General features: G+C 47.3%; 2 long non-coding RNA genes across 2 annotated transcripts in view; both read right to left on the bottom strand.

Annotated features, from left to right (window-relative positions):
• The window catches only part of LOC140633497 (uncharacterized), a 62,589-nt gene extending 61,783 nt beyond the window's left edge, over positions 1-806 (bottom strand). The window contains exon 1 of the long non-coding RNA XR_012031114.1: positions 135-806. This is a non-coding gene — a long non-coding RNA (uncharacterized lncRNA). The remainder of the gene's footprint in view (positions 1-134) is intronic.
• Positions 807-7,440: 6,634 nt separating this feature from the next.
• On the bottom strand, positions 7,441-18,343 carry LOC140633498 (uncharacterized). The gene is made up of 3 exons (XR_012031115.1): positions 17,886-18,343; positions 15,828-15,934; positions 7,441-7,693 (listed from the first exon to the last, which is right to left on the bottom strand). It is a non-coding gene; the product is annotated as an uncharacterized lncRNA (long non-coding RNA).
• Between the last annotated feature and the right edge of the window lie 3,800 nt (positions 18,344-22,143).

The raw sequence follows: 22,143 nt of genomic DNA, 5'->3' as shown, positions 1-22,143 counted from the left end.
GGTGCCTACAGCTCTACGAGCGCCTACAGCTCTTTGGGGAGCCCGGGGGCGCGCCAAACCTCCGAAGGGCCCCGCCCGCGCCTCACCCGCTCCCCGATCCCAGCTCGGCCGGGCCTGCGTCCGCCGCGACTCACCTCCCCTCCTCTCGAATCCGTACGGCACTGGTTGGGTCTGGACCTGGTCCGACCAGATAAGACCGCACCAGATGCACCGCACCTGCCACCCAGCAAGAGAGAAACAGCCGCGCGCCTGACGTCACGGCTGCCCGGAACGCCGCGAGCCCCGAGTCACCTGATCACCCCGGCAACGCGCGCGGGGCGGGGCGGGGCGGGGCGAGGCGGGGCGGGGCGATGGCGTCACAGCACTAAGCCCCACCCCCAGCCTCCGGGCCTCCGTGCGCCTCCCGGAGCGCGCTCTGGTCGGGGGCTGAGTGGGAACCGGAGGCGGGAGCCTGGCTTCCGTGCTCCCGCCCCTGAGCTGGGGTGTACCGGAGACTCCCAACCCGCACTTCTCTCAGGTCGGATTGGTTCTCCGAGACGCCAGACGATGCCCCCTGGCCCCCGCCACTGCAGGCGTCTGGAAGGCAGACTGTCCCCGCCGTGGCCCGCTCAGGCCGGGCTCGCTGTAGGCCGTTTCTCCTGGTGTCTTCTCCGTCTAGATTCAGATCGTTCGGGGGTTTAGTTTCCGAGCTGTACCTGAGAGGACCGGGGCTGAAACTAACTGGATTGCTCTCTGGCAACTTTTCTTCACGGCAAGTAGTGAAGCCTTTGCCAGAGAATGTAACAACCTCCTTCATTCAGGCCCAGGCCCCCGACTTCCTGTTCTGAAAGCCTTGTGTTTCCACAGAAAAAGAAATGACCGAAACACTCCCAGAACAAAGTCGAGGAAAAATCAGCGAGTCCTACTTGCAAAAATAATTTTTTACTCATTTTAGAAATTGTTTTTTCTCAAGTGTCCTCCCCTTGCCTGCTATAACCATATGCCGACACTTCTGTGACCGGTGTAGACCACCAGCTTCAAAGTGAGAATTTAACATCCCATGGAAGTCCCAGTTTGAGAGCCACTGTTTATCTCACCCCTTTGCTTCTTGCTAATTGAGTTTCATTTAAGTTCTACTCTGTTATTCCCTGCACTACTATGAGTTTCATATATTGTCCCTCCCTCTCAAACTATGGGATTTTAGACTTATTAAAAAGAAAAACCATAGACCTCGATGTCACTTTGGCCGAGTCACCATACCAAGGCTTAATAACCTATAACCCAATTGCAATTTCAACCTTTGCCAGAAATGCAGTCAGGAATTTTCTGATAAGCACCAATGAGGCAATCTGTCACATGGTATTTGCTGTCCATCCCTTAAAGGAAAATGGGGTAATCTGCATTATAGGAAGCCTTCTACTCAGCCCTAACAAAGTTAGAGCTTCTTTTCTTCTGCTGACAACTTTCTTGCTCCAACCTCCTTTCTGACAAAACAAAACAAAACAAAACAAAACCTTCCAGGGCTCCCTGGGTGGCTCAGTTGGTTAAGCACTTACTTTCAGCTCAGTTCATGAACTCAGGGTCCTGGGATCAAGCCCCTCTTGGGACTCCCTTGCTCAGTAGGGAGCCTGCTTCCCCCCCTGCACTGCCTCCCCCCTCCCCTGCTTTTGCTCTCTCTCAATCTCTCTCTCTCTCTCTCTCTCTCTAATACATAGAATCCTTAAAAAGGGGGATGCCTGAGTGGCTCAGTGGTTGAGTGTCTGCCTTTGGCCCAGGGCGTGATCCTGGAGTCCCGGGATCAGGTCCCACCATGGGGCTCCCTTCATGGAGCCTGCTTCTCTCTCTGCCTGTGTCTCTGCCTCTCTCTCTCTCTCTCTCTCTCTCTCTCTCTCTCTGTGTCTCTCATGAATAAATAAATAAAATCTTAAAAAAAAAGAATCCTTTAAAAAGAAAAAAAATTCCATTTTGTACAACCACCCTCTACCAGGCAGATGGGATGCTGTCTGATTTAGTCATTTAATAAAGCCAATTAGACCTTTAAAATTCTTTGGTTGAATTTTTTTATTTAACAGGTAAAAAAGTTATTTTATGATCAGTTTCTAGTGAGCACCTTTTGGCATTGCCCAGCTGATTGACACATAATCTCTGAAGATTAGGAGTTTGATGAGTAGTGTGTCTCCTGTCAAAGTATCACCTGTACTCATTATTAGTTCATGAATAGTTTTAAGTGATACTTTTTTACTTGTCTGCATTTATTTTTAAAAGAAACACATATAAATGGGGAAGACGACAGTTGTGAAAGGTAGAGAAGAATCATGGCTTCAGACAGAGCTGTACTAATAGAAGAGATTGAAAACATGAGCCCAAGGTCCCAAGGGGCAGAGAATAGTAGGCAGGAAGATGTTGGGAGCTGGGCTGGGGCGGTGAGACCTGGGTTGTACAGCAGATCTAACCAAAATCTTTCCTGGAGGTCAGGGAGGGTGGGGGCAGAATTGAGCTAGAATGAGGTTTGAAGAATATGGTGGAAGGGAACATGCTGGGAGCCCAGACTGAGGAGGGATTGGAGAGAAAGGAGATGCAGCAGTGGTTTTGGGAAGAGGTTTGCTGAAAGGGAGGGCAAGATAAAGAGAGACCCAGGAAGCAGTGCTGAGGGGTTGGAGTGTCCTTCTAAGGTTGGCAGGGGAATACAGCATTGCCTGTTAGCCTCTGAAGAATGAAGGTCACTTATGCACACTCCAAAACCTTATTTTGACCATCAGGGGCTTGACCCACCGATACAGAAGACCAGAGACTATATGTCCATAAGTCTACTCTACGTCCATAAGTCTACTCTGACAGTAAGACTTTGTGGAAATTTTTCTAGGCCTTTAGGGGCAATCATATGCCTCTGAGGTCCTAATGAGGGCAGAGCAAGGTGAGAAAGAGGGGTATAAGGCAGGGATAACTGCCTTCTCATGAGAGTTGGGACAAATAAGGGCTGTGCTGGGGAAGAAGAGATGATGAGACATGTTTTCAGTAAGGTCCCTGGCCACTCCCCTTTTACTGAGTTGGTTGGGATTGAGAGGGCATAACTATCAAAAGAAAAACAGAACACTTCCCACCCTCATATCCACCTCCACATCCATAATGAAGGAGTGCTGTCATGTGAGTACAAACCCAGAGAATGCTGCTGGCAGCATCCAAGAACCTGAGAGACATAGCCAGGTTGTGGATCCCATGTGGTTCTTTCTAGAATTTGACCTCAAGTCCCAGGACGCAGCAGTAGGGCAGTGGTAGAAGTTGATGCAGTTTTACCAAGTTTCTTCAGAACAGTAGTGAGTTTCCTTCCATTCCCAGAAATAAAGAAAAATTGTGTAGAAGGCCCTGACAAAGCATATTTTCTGTAAAAGTTCATTAGCCACAGAAGCTGTAATGGATTTTTTTACACATGTAATTCAGGAGAACTATCTAAGGATGCAGAGGCAGCCTGATGCAGTGGTTAGGGAGCTTGTGCTCTGAGATCGATGCATTTTATGAAGATGGCCAAGTTACCCACTTTCTCTGAGCTTCAGTTTTATCTGTAAAAATGGGGATAGTGACACCTACCTCATAAACTTTACCTGAAGTCTTGATGAAAGAAAGAATCCAGATTCATGATTTTTCAGAAGGCCATTTTATCTCACTTTTTTATTTTTGAAAGGAAGTTCTATGCCCCAGGATAGAACTCAAATTCCCCAGGATGGGGCTCAAATTCACAAATACAAGATCAAGAGTCACATGCTCTATTCAATGAGCCACTAGGTGCCCCTTCACAAGGCCATTTAAAAAACCATTGTGTTGGGGCACCTGGGTGGCTCAGTGGTTGAGCGTCTGCCTTTGGCTCAGGTCATGCTCTTGGAGTCCTGAGATTAAGTCCTGCGCCGGGCTCTCTGCCAGGAGCCTGCTTCTCCCTCTGCCTGTGTCTCTGCTTCTCTCTCTGTGTCTCTCATGAATAAATAAATGAAAAGCTTTTTAAAAAGTAAAAAAATAAAAATAAATTTAAAAAACCACTATATTTTCACTGGATCCTGTTTGTTCACTCAACAATTGGATGAAAATGTTTCTTGAATGGCTATTGTGCACTCAGTGTGGTGATGGCTAGCTACAAAAGAAGAGGTGCTCCCTCACCTCATTCTCCAGGCATCTGCCTCCTGGTGGGAAAGCCAAATAGCATGAGATCTGGTAAGGCCCCTGTGAAACCGAATGCTCAACTATGTTGTCATTCCCTTCTGTGTCCCCAGCATTCATGAAAGCAAGGCTATGCCAGTACACTGGCTAATGTGGGATGCATGAAAGGAAGGATGTGGAGCAAAGCATTGAAAAGCAGGATTTGGAGAGGTAGAAGGAAAGATTGCATTCTAGGTACATATGTGCTGAATGAGCGAATGACTAAACAAATAAGCAAAGACAACAAAATCAGAGAACAGCAGGCATAACCGAAGACCAGCCTAAGTGGACTGCAGAAATTGTAGAGTTGTGAGGAACAAGGTAGAGACAGAGCAGGTTGTGGAAGAGCTCTGAAGATAGCAGAATCTTCTGGTAGGAACATGAGGTCTGAAGCTGAAGTAACAGAGTTGTTTTCGGACTCCTATCATTTATTGGCCATGTGACTTGAGCAAATTACTTGACCTCTCTGTACCTCATCTGGGAAAAAAAATAGGTATAACTATTAATATCTACTTTATGGCATCATTTTGAGGATTAACTGAGAGGGTGCATATGAAACCTAAGCATAGTGCCCAGTACCTGGTAAATGCTCCAAACTGTGAGCTTTTAGTCTCAGTATTGTTCTTATTAAAGGCTAAGAAGAAGAGTATAGATTCCATATGGAACCCACAGGGAACCAGGGAAGCTCTTGGAAATGGGAAATGGGAATGGGAAGCAGTCTTCTGTAATCACTGGGCAGCAGAGTTCAGGCTGGTCAGAGGGGAAGAGGGTCATGGCAAAGGTGTTGCCCCAAAGAGTCAAGAAGGGATGACAAAGGACTAGAAACAAGCCTTCCTCAAAAAGAGAAAGGCTGCCACCATTTGTTTAAAGCTGTGTGAAATCTGGAGCCTGACACACAGAGACACTCAGTAACTCTATTAAATGGACTTCTCTAGACGTTGCACAAGTTGAACAACATGTTTCTGGAGCTCACAGGTTCAATGGCAAACACTAGTGGACTTCTCTAGGTCAAGCACAGAGAGTTGTGGTTTGTGTGTGGGTTTTTGTTTTTTTTAAGATTTTATTTACTTATTCATGAGAGACAGAGGGAGGCAGAGACACAGGCAGAGGGAGAAGCAGGCTCCCTGCAAGGAGCCTGATGTGGGACTGGATCCCAGGACCCCAGGATCACACCCTGAGCTGAAGGCAGACACTCAACCACTGAGCAACCCAAGTGCCCCAAGTATAGAGTGTTTTAAAGCACTGGAGAAGTCTACTAAGACTTGGCCCCTGGCTTATTTCAGTGTCTTCTACTTAGCAAATTAATACATGTGAAAGGAAAGCCAGTGAATGTGGTTAGCTCAAGAGTGACCAGATTCTTTTTTTGTGTCAGAGTATTAAAGAAATGAGACAAATAATTATGCTTCTTGTACTCTTTCTTAGGTCACTGCTCTGCCGGAGTCTAATGGAATTGGAGGTCCAGGTCAAGGAAGAAAAGGCAAACTCATCAGTTTGTTTGTGGCCACATTCAAGGTTTCAGTTTTCATCTGAGCAAGGGGTGTCACAGTTTTGTGTTTCTTTTTCTGATCTACTTTTTCAAATTCTAATCTGCTAGTCAGGAATGCCTTCATTGCAACCGACTAAAATGCTATTCAAATTGGTTTTTTAAGAAAAAAGGAGAGAAATTTTATTTATTGGCTCATGAAACCAAAAATCCAGAGGCAAGTTTCAGGTGTAGCTGTATATAGCCACTCAAATACTATCACCAGAAATCTCCTCTCTTGCTTTCTCTGGCTCAGCTCTCTTTTCTCTGCATTCTCAGGTGGTGCCTCTGGCAGTGTCAGAATTACATTCCCACAGCAAAAAGTCCCAGCAAACAAAAGGCATTCTCTTTCCCAATAGTCTTAAGAAAAGCTCCAGGTTGGAGTCTCATTGTTTGCATTGGCTTTGGGTAACTTGGGTTTTTTCTGAATGTTTGGCTGGAGCCAAGAGATGTGACACCTTGGCTACTTCCATGCTCTCCTCTGGAGCTGAGCACCAGTGAGATTAAGCCACCACTAAACCCTACAGTTGAAAGTGTACAAGGAAGGGCTTCCCTAGGAAAATTGAAGTTTAGTTACCACAATGAGGAAGCCGATGCCAAGCAAACAAAAAACACAGCTGACCCCTAAAGGCCGCCAATACCCAAACCACAAGTCAATGGAAGGCTCCTGAAGGCACAAGTAATGCAACGGACCAATAGGTTAACATTGAATCAAGTTGAGAGTCAACCTATCTTCTGTATTTCCAGGAAAGCAGCATCCAGCGGGGAGCAAATTTCAGCACTCAGAGGTTGAGCCTTGTTGAGATCGTGGCATAGAAACTTCCATTGGTTTTACCTAAATGCACTATCCTCTCTGAAAGTATTACTTCTGAGGAAAGTGCTTCGGGAGCACTTAGTGCTTTACATGTTTGTAAAGCACCTTGAGTTCTCAAGAAGCGTTACACAAATGCGTGCATTTCTAATTGTGACTTTCTGAAGCACTGATTTCTTAAGTGGCCTGGTATTCGGATAATGATCTTAGGATCCCAGTCCTGGAGGAAAACACATTTTTCTCTTAAGCAGCTACTCAGTGGAATATGGCAATGAAATCTCCATCAACAGCTCTGAAGACTAGCTCTGAAATAATCAACCTTTATATCCATTTGCATTTATATTTTTAAAATGGATGGATAATAATAATTTAGCACATGATACATGAAGCATAAGAACTCATGGTAACATTAAATTCACATAGTTATTCAACCCATTTGCTAAGTGCCTACCATGTGCCAGGGTCTATCCCAAACTCAGAAGATGTAGGAATAAACAAAACAGATTTAGAAAATCCTTGCTTATATGAAGCTTATATTTGCAATAGTGTGTCCATATACACCTTTAACAAACTTGGCAAAGTCTCAGTGAGTGCTTCCTCTAGCCTAGACTTTCTGCCAGTGCTCTGCATACATGGATGATTCTCCACTTCCTACCGATTAAAAACAGGCTTCAGAGAGATGTAGACACCTGCTCAAGGAGCCACAGACCATGAGTGGTAGTATTAGGACTGAAATTCTTATCTCTGTATCTGCCTTTTAATTGCTACTCTCTCTTAGGCAGTGGATGGGAGGTGAAGGAGAGTGGTGGGGACTGTGGCAAACCAGGGAACAAACTCAGTGCAAAGGGAGCCGCTATTACTCAGCTCCAGCCACTTGTCACAGGGAAATGTGTTTCACTGCAGCTACATTTTCAGATTTTTCAAGAGGAGCCCACAAACAGGATTTTGATGTGAAAAGTGATTTTTATAACACTGTGAAAGCCAAAAATAATCTGTCTGGGCATAATTCGGGCTCTGGGTCTGCCGCTCTATTAGAGGTAACAGCGTGTCCAGGAGGGTCCCTGGGGTGGTGAGATTCCAGAGAGCAGCTGGGTAGAAATGTAGGTAGAGAGCTGTAAAAACAGCTGTGGTCCTTGCACAAAGCATTTCTCAGGTTGATTTCATAAGGCTAAGGTAGAAAAACGGTGCCTTGTTTACTAAAAAAAAAAGAGAAAGCAAAGTTCTTAATGAAAGGTAAGAGTGAGGAAGCAGCTGAACATTCCAACCCCACCCTGCCCCCCCCCCAACATGGAGGAGGTTGGCATAGAACCATCCTATGGTGGGTTGACAGGCCACGCTTATCTGAAAGGGAAAATTTAACTTCAGGGCGGGCTTCGTGTTACATCTGAGGTCCTAATAATGATCATTATGCTGTCAGAGCAAAAGACATAGTTCAAAATAATTCTCCTCCTAAAAGTCACATTCTACTTGCTTCCTGGCCCTTCCTTGCCTTCTCCACCCTGTGGCCTCCCACACTCAGCAAGCCTTTCCTCTTCCCCATCCCATTTGCCAAGGGATGACAGCCATGGGACATGGGGAGGTCTCATCCCGGGGTGGTCTGGGGTTGGAACAGAGTTGGTGGCAGCGCCTCCTCCTGTCCTGGCTTCTGGGGGAAGGGAGGGACACAGAAGAGCTTCTGTGTTTAAAAAACATTTGCACCATCAATAGAATGAAACTCTGCAAGACAATAGTTTTACTTAAAAAGTGTAAAGGAATTCCCATCCTGTAGATCTTAAAACCAGGAAACCTCTGTTTACTACAAGAATTGTTTCAGAGAGGGAGTGAAATCTGGCACATGAAAAATCTCATTTCTGTCTGCTCTCAAGATAGTAACTCTGCAGCCATATGCCATGAGTATTTCATCACAGCCAAACAGGACTGCACTGCACTGGGGACAGGTTTGCTGCTGCTGCCGCCTCATCCACCTCCTGCTACTGGAGACAGGTGGCACTGCTGTGGAAGCAATAGAAGATTAGGCACGGGCTCCTGCCTGGGACCTGACAACTCCCTATGCACCATGAGGCTTTAAGTCCCAGCTCCTCTGGGCCCTGGGAGCCTCTTCTTTGGAAAACACACAGAGTAAGGACCTAGATACTTTCTGAGCAGGACAAAACAGAGAAAACTTGTACTATGCCCTCTCCCTTACTTGGAAGATCAATTAAGATTAAGAAATGGAATGACTTATGGAGGCAGGGCAAGGCTATGATTAGAGAAGTCCAGAGTCCTATGTTCCAGCGTGGGTTCTCCTGAATCATGGCCTTGGGACCCAGAACAATTTACTAAATGTCTCGAGGCCTCCGTTTCCTCATCTGTAAAATGGGAATAATAATAGGACTGAGCACACAGAGCTGTAGTGAAGGTTGGTTGGTAGAAGCTGCTCTCTTTGCCCGGAACTCATGCAGAGTTCACCACCACTGTAAATCCCATCATGCCCCCAACATCTGCAACACAAGAGAGGGTGCAGATGCAGACATATGCTTTAATCATGGCCCCATCACGAGTTTCTGTGGCTCCCTGGGCAGGTAATCAGGAGTTACACATCATAACCAGGGCCTCTCTCTTGCAATTCTTTAGCTGCAGCAGTGGAAACCCAAGCTATCTTTGCTCTCACTACATCACTACATCCAGAGCCTTATTTTAGACGCCACCTTTGCTCGGGTTGCTGTACTGCTCTGGCCACATTCCAGATGAGAATGTACCTGCCCTGCCTCCTGCTCCAGGCCCCTGGAGAGACCAAATTGGCAGTCCCATAGGTAAGGCGTCTACCAGCGTCAGAGTGGGAGTGGCACTTGGCACTTTGTACACATGCAGTTTCTTGAGCTCTGTTCTAGACCTATTGCTTCTGACTCACTGGGACCAGTGCCTGGGGATATTGGCCTAACAAGCCCTCCAAGGGAGCAGCAGGTGCACTTTGAAGTTAGCATTTCTGGCCCTCTGCTGCCTCAAACTGCATATCTTCTCCTCAACCTGTTTCTCCTCATCTGTCCTACTTACCTGGATCATTATCCCCCAGGGGAGATAGGCCTTCAAGCCACAGGCCAGTTGGGCCTCCAGCTTCAGGATAGGCCCAGTCACCTCTTTGTAGAGTTTGCCCTTCTTCCTGCCCGACCTGTTGAGGCCTTCTCCGTGATGTCACTTCAGAACCAGTGGTCCTGCTCTCCACCTGACCCTTCTGGAGGTCTTGATCTGAAATGTACACCTGGTCCTGATACTCCCTTACTCAACATTCTTTAGGGTTTTTCTGTCTTCTGACAGGCTCAAAAGCCTCTCCCTACAGCTTTCAGTCTCCTGCCACTTCCACTCCTACAGAAAACTCCAAGCAGACTGACATTATGCTCAGGTCTTCGAATGTTCTGTGGGGCTGCATGCCTCTGGGCTTGTATAGACACAGTACCCTCCACTGTAATATCCTTTCTCCTCTGCTGCTTTTCCTTAAATCTTGACTGAAATGTCACCTCCTCCAAGAAGTCTTCCCAGGAGTGCTGACTAGTCCCTCCTTTATCCTCGTACACTCCCCAAATATATATCACCCATGACCCTATTTTGCTTTTATTTGCTTATGTGTTTCTGCCCTACTAGACCCACTAGAGAGATGTGCATTTTATTCATTTCAAATTCTAAACCTTTATCAGGGTTGATAAGGTCCTTCATGATCCGGTTCTTGCCCCCCTCTCCACCCTGTCTCCTACCACTTCAGTTACACTTGGCCTTCGGACTGTTGCCAATAGCACCAAACTCCTTCCTGATTCTGGGTCTTTGTTCCTGCAGTGACCTCTTCCTAGAATGCACTCCCCTAGATCTTTCCATGGCTGACTCCATCTTGATATTCAGATCTCTGCTCCCATGTCACCTCCTCAAGAGTCCTTCCTTGCTCAACCAATCAAAAGTAGTCTTACTTCCCCATTTTTTCTCTTATGGTACTCTGTTTTCTTCCCTTTGGAGCACTCATCACACGCTATAGCTACCTCTTGTTTCAAATCAGCCTATGGGGCACCTGGGTGGCTCACTCAGTTGAGCGTCTGCCTTTAGCTCAGGTTGTGATCCCGGGGTCCTGGGCTTGAGTCCCACATCAGGCTCTGTGCTCAGCAGGGAGTCTGCTTCTCCCTCGCCTCTGCCCCTCCCCGTTTGTGCTTGCTCTCTCGCTCAAATAAATAAAATCTTTAAAAAACAGTAAAATAAAACGAGCCTTATTGAAGTGTAATTTACATAAATAAAAGACGAGTTTTAACAAATATTCATATATCCACCACTCTACTCAAGATATAATTTCCAAAACCTATCCAATTTTCCTGATCCTTCTTTCCAGTCAATATTCCCCACTCCCTACCCACCTATGACCAGCCCCAGCCAACCACTCCCTACTTCCTGTTCCCATGGCTTCCTTTTGCTTGTTCTAGAACTTCATTTAAATGTAATCATATGGGGCCACCTGGGTGGCTTACTCAGTTAAGTGTCTGCCTTTGGCTGGAGTCATAGTCCCACAGCCTGTTGGTGTGTGTGGGTGGCCTACTCCTCCTTCTCCCTCTGCCCCCCCCATTCTTGTGCTCTCTCTCCCCCTCTAAAATAAATAATAAAATCCTAAAAAAATAATAAATGTAATCATATGGTATATATTCTTCAATCTGGCTTCTTTTACTCTGCTTAACGTTCTGGAGGTTTATTCATGTTGTAGCACTTATCAGTATTTGTTTTTTTTATTGAGTACCAAGAAATTGTATGAATATTCCACAATGTATCTCTTTGCCTATTGATGGACACCTAGGCTATTTCCAGTTTGGGGCTATTATAAATAAAGCTGCTTTGACAATTCATGTTCAAGTCTTCTTGTGGACCTCCATTTTTATTTCCTTCAGGTAAATAAGTATAATGGAGATCACTGGGGAGATGGTATGTATATGTTTAAATTTTTATAAGATACTGCCAATCTTCTTTCCACAGTGTTTTTCCATTTCACACTGCTACCAGCAGCATATGAGAATTCCAGTTGGTCCATATCCTTATCAACACCTACTACCATTCTTTCCAATTTCAGCCATTCTAATGGGTGTATGGTGTCATCTCATGTTTTTAATTTACATTTTCCTAATGGCTAGTAATATTGGACAAGTTTTCACATGCTTATGGATATTTGTATATCTTCTTTTATTTTTTATTTATTTTTAAAAAATATTTTATTTTTATTTATTCATGACAGACACACAGAGAAAGAGCGAGAGAGAGAGAGAGAGAGGCAGAGACACAGGCAGAGGGAGAAGCAGGCTCCATGCAGGGAGCCCGACGTGGGACTTGATCCTGGGTCCCCAGGATCACACCCTGGGCCAAAGGTAGCTGCCAAACTGCTGGGCCACCAGGGCTGCCCTGTATATCTTCTTTTAAAGTATTTGCCAAAGTTTTTTGCCATATTTTAATTTGGTTTTTGCCTTCTTCTTGAGTTATATATTTCTCTGTGTGCTGTGCATGCAAATTATTGTCAAAAATATGTAATGAGGGGCACCTAGGTGGCTCAGTAGTTGAGCATCTGACTTCGGCTCAGGTCATGATCCCAGGGTCCTGAGATCAAGTTCCGCATCGGGCTCCCCGTAGGGGAGCCTGCTTCTCCCTCTGCCTGTGTCAGTCTGTGTCTCCCATGAATAAATAAATAAAATCTTAAAAAAATATATGTATCAAAAAACTTTCTTCTATTCTGTGACTTACCTTTCATATTCTTAATGCTGCTTCTGCCCCCTTTTATGATTAGTTCTACCTGTGATCTAAAAGAACTCTGCCTATCCTGAGGTCATGTCAATTTTCTCCTAGAAGCTTTATAGTTTTTCTTTATTAAATCCTTAGTTCTTTGATCTATTTCAAGTATGTTGTGAGGTAGGGATTGAGACCCATTGTTTTCCTTTTTGATATTCAGTTACTAGAGCACCATTTGTTGAAAATTCTATCCCTTCAACTGTAGTTATTTAAATTTTGTTTCTTTTTTAAAAGTATTATTTGTCTCTCCCACTAGACTATGGGCTCCATATATTTGTTCTAATTTAATCTGGGCTTTTTTCCATCCCTGCTACCTCCTCGCAGGTAGAGAAAGCAGAGAAAGGGCTTATTTGCAAGTCACTTCCAGCACTGATTCTAGGGAACAGGAGCAGGCGGGTGGAGAGAGCAGATGGGAAGGAAAGAAAGCCAGGACGTGGTGTGCTATGGAGCTGGTCACCACTGTGGGCAACGGGGGCTCCATCCTGCGGAGGTCTGCACCTGAGAACCTCTACCCAGTGTTAGAGAAGAGAGTAAACATCCCCTGACCAAATAGAGCTCCATTGGTCAGGGGTTGCCCCAGCAGGATTAACCTCAGACCTGCAGACAGAAGCCCTGAGCAGAAAGCAAGAGTCCTGGGGAGCAGCTAAACCAAGTGGTTTCCACCTGCTCCAAGCTGGTTGCCAGGATGCCAGATGAGTAAAAGGTGGGTCAGAAGGATGACAAGAGGGTCACAAGTTTCTGACACACATTCATTAAACAAGTATTTATCGAGTGTCTCCACTGTGCCAAGCATTGTGTTAAGCAGTGGAGATAGTCATACAAAGCCAATCCCTGCCTGTGTAAGGGAGGCAGACAGCAAGCAATTCAGTGACTGACACATATTATACCAAGAAGAGGTAAGTGCCAGGAAAAAAAATAAAACAGGGTAAGAGAATTGTGAAGATGAGTGCAGATATAGGGCTTATTTTGACCATCAGCAAGTTTCTCTGAGAAGCTGGTGTTAGAGAGAATGAACCATGTGGATACCTGAGGCAAGAACATTCCAAGCAAAAGGAACTAGGAGAGAAAAGCCTTGAGGGAAAGCTAGCTAGCTTAGGGCGTTGGAGAAACCACAGGAGTTCACTGGGGCTGTACCAGAACTAGAGGCAGAGTCTCTAAGAGGTGGGGGAAGCCAGTCTGGCAGGCCTCAGAAATGAGTTTGAATTTGATTCTGTGATGGGAAGCCACTAGAGGGCTTTAAGAAGAGTTTTAACTTGATTTTATTTATGATTTAAAAGTTATGGGAGATATCGTCACACATATATTAAAATGGCTAGAATTTATTTACTTTTAATCTATCCATTTGAGAGAGAGAGAGAGAGAGGTGAGTGAGCATGGGTGGGGGAAGGGCAGAGAGAGAGAGACAGACAGACAGACAGAGACAGAGACAGAAGAAGGCTACCCCACTGAGCAGGAAGCCTGATGTGGGGCTTGATCTCAGGACCCTGGGATCACGACCCAAGCTGAAGACAGATGCCTAACCAACCGAGACACCCAGGTGCCCCACGGCTAGAATTTTTTTGAAAAAGTGGTAATAGCTAGGACTGGCAGGGTGCAGAGCAATGACAACTCTCACACATGCTGCTGGGAATGTGAGCCAGTGTGCAGAAGATTTTGGCAGATTCACAGAAGGACAGACTTAACTGTGCAACCCAGCGATCCTACTCCTAGGTATTTACTCAAGTGAAATGAGCCTTAAGTTCTCACGTAAACCTGTACCAAATGTTTGCAACTTTATTTTTTTTTTAATTTTTATTTATTTATGATAGTCACAGAGAAAGAGAGAGAGAGGGGCAGAGACATAGGCAGAGGGAGAAGCAGGCTCCATGCACCGGGAGCCTGACGTGGGATTCGATCCCGGGTCTCCAGGATTGCGCCCTGGGCCAAAGGCAGGCGCTAAACCGCTGCGCCACCCAGGGATCCCGCAACTTTATTTATCATAAACAATTTACATGTCCTTCAACTGGAGGACAGCTAATCTGCAGTCCATCTGTGTAAGAATGCTTACTACTCAGCCATTACAGGATATGGACTGGTGATAATACACATGACAAACTAGACGGACCTCAAGGGCAGTATGCTTAGTGAAAAAAAACTTCAATCTCAAAAGGTGGCATACTACTGTATGATTTCATGTATAGAACATTATCAAAATGATAAGACTGCAGAGTCAGAGAAAAACTTAGTAGACCAGGGACAGGGAAGCATGAAGTGAGAGTGAGTGTCCCTACAGAGAGGTAGAACTAGAGAATCTTTCCATGGTGAGGTCACAGTTACCTACCACGGCTGTGGTGGTAGATACACAGATCCATACACAAGATTAAGTGCATAGAACTATACACACATCCATACACACAAATGAGTGCAGGTTATAAAATGGTGAATACAGAATAAGGTCTGCAGTGTGATTATCAGTAATGTACCAATGTCAGTGTTCTGATTTGGAGAGTTTCCTACAGCTCTTTTTAAGATGTCACCATTGCAGGAAGCTGGTTAAATGCTACACAAGACTCTAATTTTTTGCATCTTCCTGTGAGTCTATAATTATTTCAAACTAAAAATTAAGAAACAAAGTTCTGACAGTTGGGTAAAAAGTTACAAAAGACTTTTTTTTGAAATAGGGGATGTTTACAAATGGATGGGTAGTAGATGGCACTTGAGAATCCTTGTCAACTTGCTCAGTGGGATATGCTTACCAATTGTCTTCATTCTTAGGTAACACATGTTGAAGTTTTATAGGGGAAGTGTCAAGGTCTATAAAGTACTTTTGAATGGTTCCAAATATATGCCTATGTATAGACATCATTTTAAAATATAGCAAAATAGAAACAATTATTGAATTTAGGTAGTAGGTTTATAGGCGTTCACTGCATTATTCTTTTAACTTCATATTTGAACATTTTTGTAATAAAAATTTGAAAGAAAGGAAAAGGCATGAACTGCTGATATGTATAACAATAGGGATAAATCTCAAAACATCATGCTAAGTAAAGAAGCCAGATTCAAAAGGCTATATACTGAAAGATTCCATTTTGTAAAAGTCAAAATACAAGGATAGCCCTCAAATTAAAGGCTGCCAATGGCTGGAGATGGGGGGAGGGGCTGGCCACTAAAGAGTAACAAAATATTCAGGAGGTGATGAACATATTCTATATTTTGATTGTGATGATGGTTACATGACTGTGTTTGTCAAAACTCATAGAACTTTGCACTAAAAAAGGTGAATTTTAATGTGTGTAAGTTATACCAAAAAATAGGGGAAAAAAAGCAGAGGAAGTTATCACGTGCAGAACCATTAAAAAAGCAAGCTACATGAGGGCAAAGATCGTCTCCGTCCTAGGTTGTTCATTGTGCTTACACTTGGGATCTAATAAGCACTGAGTATTAGCTAGTATGTGCAGTAAGGGTTTTTTTTCCCCAATAGGGGAAACAGACCCTTTGCTGTGCAGTGTGGTGTGGTAGACTGGGCACAGAGCACCTGCTTGATGGGTAATTTGGCCTTATCTTACTCACATCGATTTGCTGTTTCCCTGCTGCATCATCTGGAACGGCGAGGTCCTGTAGTGTCCTGCATCCTGGTGCTGTCTGGCCAGGGAGACTCTGTGGCCCATCTCAGGGACCTGAGTGTCAGGAAGTGAACAAGCAACAGTGTCAGGAAGTGAAAACTGGCTGCTCCAACAGAAGCGGAAGTGAAGGAATTTCCCTTTCTCTGGAGACTTGTCAATCAAAACCAAACTTCTTTCTCTGAGGATTAGCTCCTTTTATTTTTTTATTTTTATTTTTTTGGATTAGCTCCTCTTAAAGAGAAGGAAGAACTTATAAATTCCCTTTGCAAGCCTAAAAATGCTAAATAAACATGACACTTCGTTTTTCCTACCTCATAATAACTACCATGTAGCTTTCTCAGCGCCGGGTCCCTCCATGGGGGCTGTGTTATTCTCATAGCAGTTGAATGTGGTGGCTCCTGTTAGGAGCCCATGGTACGGGTGAGGGAGCTGAGGCTCGCAGAGGGGAAGGGACTTGTCCTTGGCCACCCCTGGGGTGCTGTGCCAGCTAGCCCTGCACTTACCTGCTCTGCCACTTGGCCTTTCACAGAGCGCTCTCCCTTTTGAGCCACTAGCCCTACCTCTACCCAGGGGACAGCTTTTAGGTAGAGTCACCGTGGGTTTAGCAGCACCATGTGCAGGCGGAAGTCTCTCCCTCTGGCACAGAGTGGGATGATCTCCCTACCGTGGGGTGAGTGGTCGCATCAGGTCAAACATGGAAGGTAAGGGGAGGTGTGGGGGTGAAGGAAGTGGAGGGCAGGGAAGAACAGGTACAAAACAGCTAGAAGCTAGCTGAAGATGCTCTTTCTAGCTTTAAAAAAACACAGGCATTAGGGGATACAGATTTTTTAAAAAAGATTTTATTTATTTATTCATGAGAGACACAGGGAGAGAGGCAGAGACACAGGCAGAGGGAGAAGCAGGCTCCATGCAGGGAGCCCCATGGGGGACTCGATCCCAGGACCCCAGGATCATGACTTGAGCCAATGGCAGACTCTCAACCACTGAGCCACCCAGGTGCCCCAGGAACACAGATTTTTAACCCAGTTTATTAGAGGGGAGAAGGAGGGGGAAGCACAGCTTACGGAGTAAGAAAGAGCTTCTATTGGGACCTCAGAAGTGGACCCAGGGCTCAATGATAATGACAAGAAAGATAGTGCTAGGTGCTGAGCTAAATAAACACTCCACATGGATGACCTCAAGTAGCTTTTCTGTTATTTTCATTTCCATTTTCAGATTAGAAAATGGAGGCCCAGGGACGCCTGAGTGGCTCAGTGGTTGGGTGTCTGCCTTTTGCTCAGGTCAGGATTTCCATGTCCAGGGATCGAGTCTGCATTCAGCTCCCTGCATGGAGCCTGCTTCTCCCTCTGCCTGTGTCTCTGCTTCTCTCTCTCTGTGTCTCTCATGAATAAATAAATAAAATCTTAAGAAAGAAGAAGAAAGAAAGAGAAAGAAAGAAAGAAAGAAAGAAAGAAAGAAAGAAAGAGAGAAAAAAATAGAGGCCCAAAGAGTCCATACACCAACTCACACATTTTCCTATGTATAGATTCATAAAATACTTGGAGCAAGACTAGGAAGGACACTCATGAAACCAACAGTAGTTACCAGAGGAGGGCGGTGAGTGTGAAAAAGGGACAGCTTTTTATGGTATTGTGTAATATATTTTAAAAACATGTATTTATTCATTCACGAGACAGAGAGAGAGAGGCAGAGACACAGGCAGAGGCTCGGAGAAGCAGGCTCCCTGCAGGGAGCCAGTTGTAGGACTCGATCCCAGGACCCCGGGACCACACCCTGAGCTGAAGGCAGACGCTCAACCGCTGAGCCACCCGGCGCCTCTGTAATATATATATATATATATTTAACCATGGGAATGGCACCGTGGGTGTGTCCTCAACAACAGCAGAAAGGTAGGAGGTTGTAAAGTCGGCGCCCAAGGATCCCATGACTGACTTGGAGCAGCGTCTCAGATCGCAGCTCAGTCCTTACCCCGCCCCGCCCCGCCCCGCCCCGCCCCGCGCCACACCTTTCCGCGCGAGCCTGGTGCCGGCCCCGCACTCCCGGCCGTGCAGAGGGGGGAGGCTGAGGACTTCTGAGAGGAGGCGGCCTTCTCCGGGCTTCCTGGGGACAGTCGCGCACCTCGGCCTTGCGGGTCGCTCGGGTTCCAGCCCGGGGCGCGCCCCGTCGCGGAGCAGACGCCCGGCCAATCAGACCCGGGTGATGCCACGCCGGAGAGAAGTGGCAGGAAATCAAGGTCAAGGCCCCGGACACAATGGGGCCATTGTCGCCTCCAGTCAGTTGACTCTCAAGCCTCAGTTGCCCTTCCACCCTCGCTCTTTGTCAGCCGCGCGCCCCGCCAGGAGGCCACCCGGGCCCACCGCCTCTTTTTCGGCCTTCGCGGGAGGGAAGCCGCGCTCCGAAACCCGCCCCTGACGGGGGAGCCCGGTCGTCCCCGCAGGTCGGCTACGGCCACCAGGTGGCGACAGAGCACCACACTTCCGAGGGCGGGAGGGCGGGAGGGCGTGGGGGGCGGGGGTGCCAGCCTCGTCCGCTCCGCCCGGGGCTCGGGGCCCTTCCGTTGTAGCCACAGAAGTGAAGTTCTATTTTCCCTTCACCTTTTACTCTGGGGTCACCAGGATCTGGAAACTCAGGGGCTTTTTTCCTCCGCAAATGGCAAAATGGCCGTGGGCCGCAGCAGTTTTCTTTGATGGAGAGGAGAACGCGGGCGCCTGGGGGGCTCGGCTGTAGAGCCTCCGCCTTCGCTCAGGTCGTGATCCAGTCCCGCATCTGGCTCCCCGCAGGGAGCCTGCTTCTCCCTCTGCCTGTGTTTTTGCTTCTCTCTGTGTGTCTCTCTCATGAATAAATAACATCTTTAAAGAGAGAGAGAGAGAGAGAGAGAGAGAGAGAGAGAGAGGAGGAAGGGAAACCTCTTAATACCGCGCAGGTGAAACCGACCACATCTGTCAATGGTGTCAGGGCATAACTGCCATCTCGGGGGGAGGACTCCCCGCTGTCTCTGTGATGTCCTCCTGTGTTGTTCTCCCTCGAAACCAACTTCAGTTTTCCTTCTGGGCACGTATCACAATTTGTAATTGGATACATATTTGTCTGATTCTTTTCCACCAGAATATATGCTCCATGAGAGCAGGGTCTGGGTCTGGTTTTGTTTTCCAGCGCATCCCTGGCTCCTAGTACAAGATCTGCCACATAGCAGGTGTTCAACAAATATTTATCAACATGGTAAATGAACGAGTGCCCTATTGAGCCCCAGGGGTGTGGGACAGAGAGGGCTGCAGGTTCCTGACAGTCCTGCAGGTGGAATGTAATGCCTGAGCCCACTGAGCAGGGGGGACAGGCCCCAGACTATCCAATTAGAGAGGCAGGCCCTGGAGGCAGAGAGAGCTTTAGGGTTAAGACTTCTGGTCCTGAACTCTGGTTTCCCAACCTTACCTCCACCCCTCATGTGCTGAGCCACTTTGCAGGAGTCACTTAACCTCTCTGAGTTTTCGTTTCCTCACCTGTAAGATAAAGGTGAAAAAGGCTCCTGTCTCTAGAGGTCACTTGGGGGATTCCGAGAGATAATCATGGAGGCCGCTTGGCCCAGGGCCCAGAACGCAGTAACACTGACACTGGGTGAGTCTTAGGCAATATTATTACTGCTGGTGCTGTTGTTGGGAAAGGAAACTTCACAGAGGCTGAGGCCCGAGGGCTCAAGGCAGGTGCCAGCTGAGGCTGGCAGCCTTGGGCCAAGAGGGCCGTTCCACTGGGAACTGCCCTTGGCAGTTCTGGTCTGGTTCCTTCTGTGAACTGGCACAGGAAGTTGAGGGGGGGGTGGGGGCCCATCCCTGTCTCCCACAGCAGGTCTTATCCTCTGATCAGGGTCAGACCTGTCTCTGCTGTGGTCACCACTGGGGACACCCTCATGCTGCCTCTCAGCCTCCCTGGGACACCGTGGGCCCAGACAGGCCTTTGTTTACCTTACACATGTCAGGTGCTAGGGTGCCAGGCCCTGGGGGCAGTGATGAGCAAAGTTACCTTGTCTCTGCCCTCAAGAAGCACCCAGTCCCGGAGGGGAGGGGAGATGGTGATTAAAATAACACTTAGCACTGTTGGTGCTAACTGGACAGGACAAGAGCTTGGCCTGAGCCATTCCCTGCAGGAAGTGATTTGTGGGTTGAGGGCTGAGAAATGGGAATGAGTAGGTATCCAAGAAAACCCCTCCCTTTAAACAGCCCCTCTGAGCTCTGCTTCCATCACTCAGTGGAACATCAGGCCCATCCTGGGCCAGGCAAGGGTCAAAAGGAGCAGTTTAAAAACAAGTGTACCCCAAGTATACAGGTTCCTCCTGAGATCTGCTGCCCTTCCCTTATGTCACCTGGCAACATGCCCATACCATGTTAGGTCCCCAGCCCCAGCCCTGAGGAAGGAGGAAGAGACTTGCCAGAAGGTGGTCAGGAAAGGCCTCCCACAGGATCAGAAGGGCCTATGTGGGGGGACCCCGGGGCAGCATGCTAGCTTGAGGTCAGCACCCCTGGCTGCTACAGAAAGTTTTGCAGCCTCTCTGCAAAGTGGCCTAGGGAGTGAGCTGGTGGCTCTGAGTGCCCTCACACACCAGCCACCAGCACAGCAGGGTAGCTGGGAGCATGGACTCTGGGGGCCAAGCCCACTGGCTTATCAGCTTTGGCAAATTACTTAAACCTCAGCCTCCTTGCCTGTAACGTGGGGGTGTTAAGAAGCACCAACCATCACAGGGTGGTTTTGAGGATTTGGTGATATAATACATGAGCTATCCTGGCACATAGTGGGCACTTCATAAACATAGGCACTATTGTTACACCTTCTTTCATGAACTCCTTTATCACAGGGCTCTGCCAGTCGGGAGCTCAGGAACCCATGATCCAGAGAGGCTAAGTAACTTGCTTAGAATCTCAGTATTCAAACCCAGGTTCCTTTCATTCCAAAGCCTGTGCTCTTGGGAGGTGAGGGAGGGGGGTCTCAGGTGCCCCAGGCATGGTGGGGTCAGAGCAGGAAGCAGTGGGGAGGCAGGGAGAGAACAGAAGGGTGCAGAGGCCACCTACAGGGCCCTGGCAAGCCTTCCTGCCAGCCCGAGCCGCAAATCTCTGCTCAACTCTGCCCCCAGGATTTTGTTGTGCCCCCTTCCACACCCACTTTGGCCTGTTGGCTGGGCCCCTTCCCTTTTTTCTTTTTTCCGGGCCAAGTGCAGTATCTTAACTAACAAAAGTGACCATGGCTACTCTGACGTGTGTGTGACGCTGATGCTGGCCAGATTGTGCTCAGTCACTGTGCCAAGCCGAGTTCAGGCCCCTTCCCACGTGCCAGTGTGCACCAACTCTGCCACTTGCTCCCCTCCCCATGAGATACCCCAGCAGCCCGTACTTTTGAGACATGCGCCAAGTGTGTTATAAGCACAATGAACAAGTCTAAGGCAGATAAGATCTTTGCATCCTGTGTGTTTTAAACAACTGCAGGGTTGGGGGCATTGAGGATGGAGGAGCATAGAACCTTCCTGAGTCCGTCCTGCTCTCTCCTCAGCTCTGGAAGAGTGGGCCAGAACCTGGGGCAGAACTGGGCAAGAAAAGCAGAGGTTAAAAACAAACAAGCAAGCAAGCAAGCAAACAAACAAACAAACAAAAACAATGAGCAGAGTTCAGACAGATGTACAGAAGACACTGCCCTGTAAGGCCTTGGCTTTGGGGGTGAGCTGGCGTGCTGGGGCAAGAGCAATGGTAGCCCAGCTAATCCACCTCCTATAGGCTCTGGAGGCAGTCAGACTAAGTATGAGTCCTGACACTGTCACTTAGAAACTGTGTGGCTTTGGGAGGTCACCGAAGTGCTCTGGGCCTCAGTTGCCTCATTTGTAAAATGGGTTCATTAAACTTCACAAGTTTGTGAGGATTTAAAAAGATAACAGATGGAAAGTGATGTGATGTTCTTTGCGTGGCTGCTGCGGTGGCTCCTGGCACTGTCATTAATGATGGCTTGGAGATAAGGCCACACAGAGTTGCATGGAGTTTGGCCAGCCCCCAGATGGGGGTCAGCCAGGTCAACTAGGGGAGGTTCCCTCCCTGCACCTGCTGATAATGACACTGGGTCCTTGGGCCCTGATACAGGAAGCTCAGAGGTCCTGCAGGGGAGAGTCACCCATGCTGAGCTCACTCCAGCATCCCACCTGCTTACCTGGCCAGCCTGTGACATGATGGGCACCTCTTCTCCTGAGGCCGCATAATCTCTTTTCTTCCCCCTCATGGCTTCTGTCTTTAACT

This window comes from Canis lupus, chromosome 5 (genome assembly GCF_048164855.1).
Source record: "Canis lupus baileyi chromosome 5, mCanLup2.hap1, whole genome shotgun sequence".
NCBI classification, from domain to species: domain Eukaryota; kingdom Metazoa; phylum Chordata; class Mammalia; order Carnivora; family Canidae; genus Canis; species Canis lupus.
Note: the sequence above shows the minus strand (reverse complement) of the source record. Positions and strands in the feature narration are given on the sequence as shown.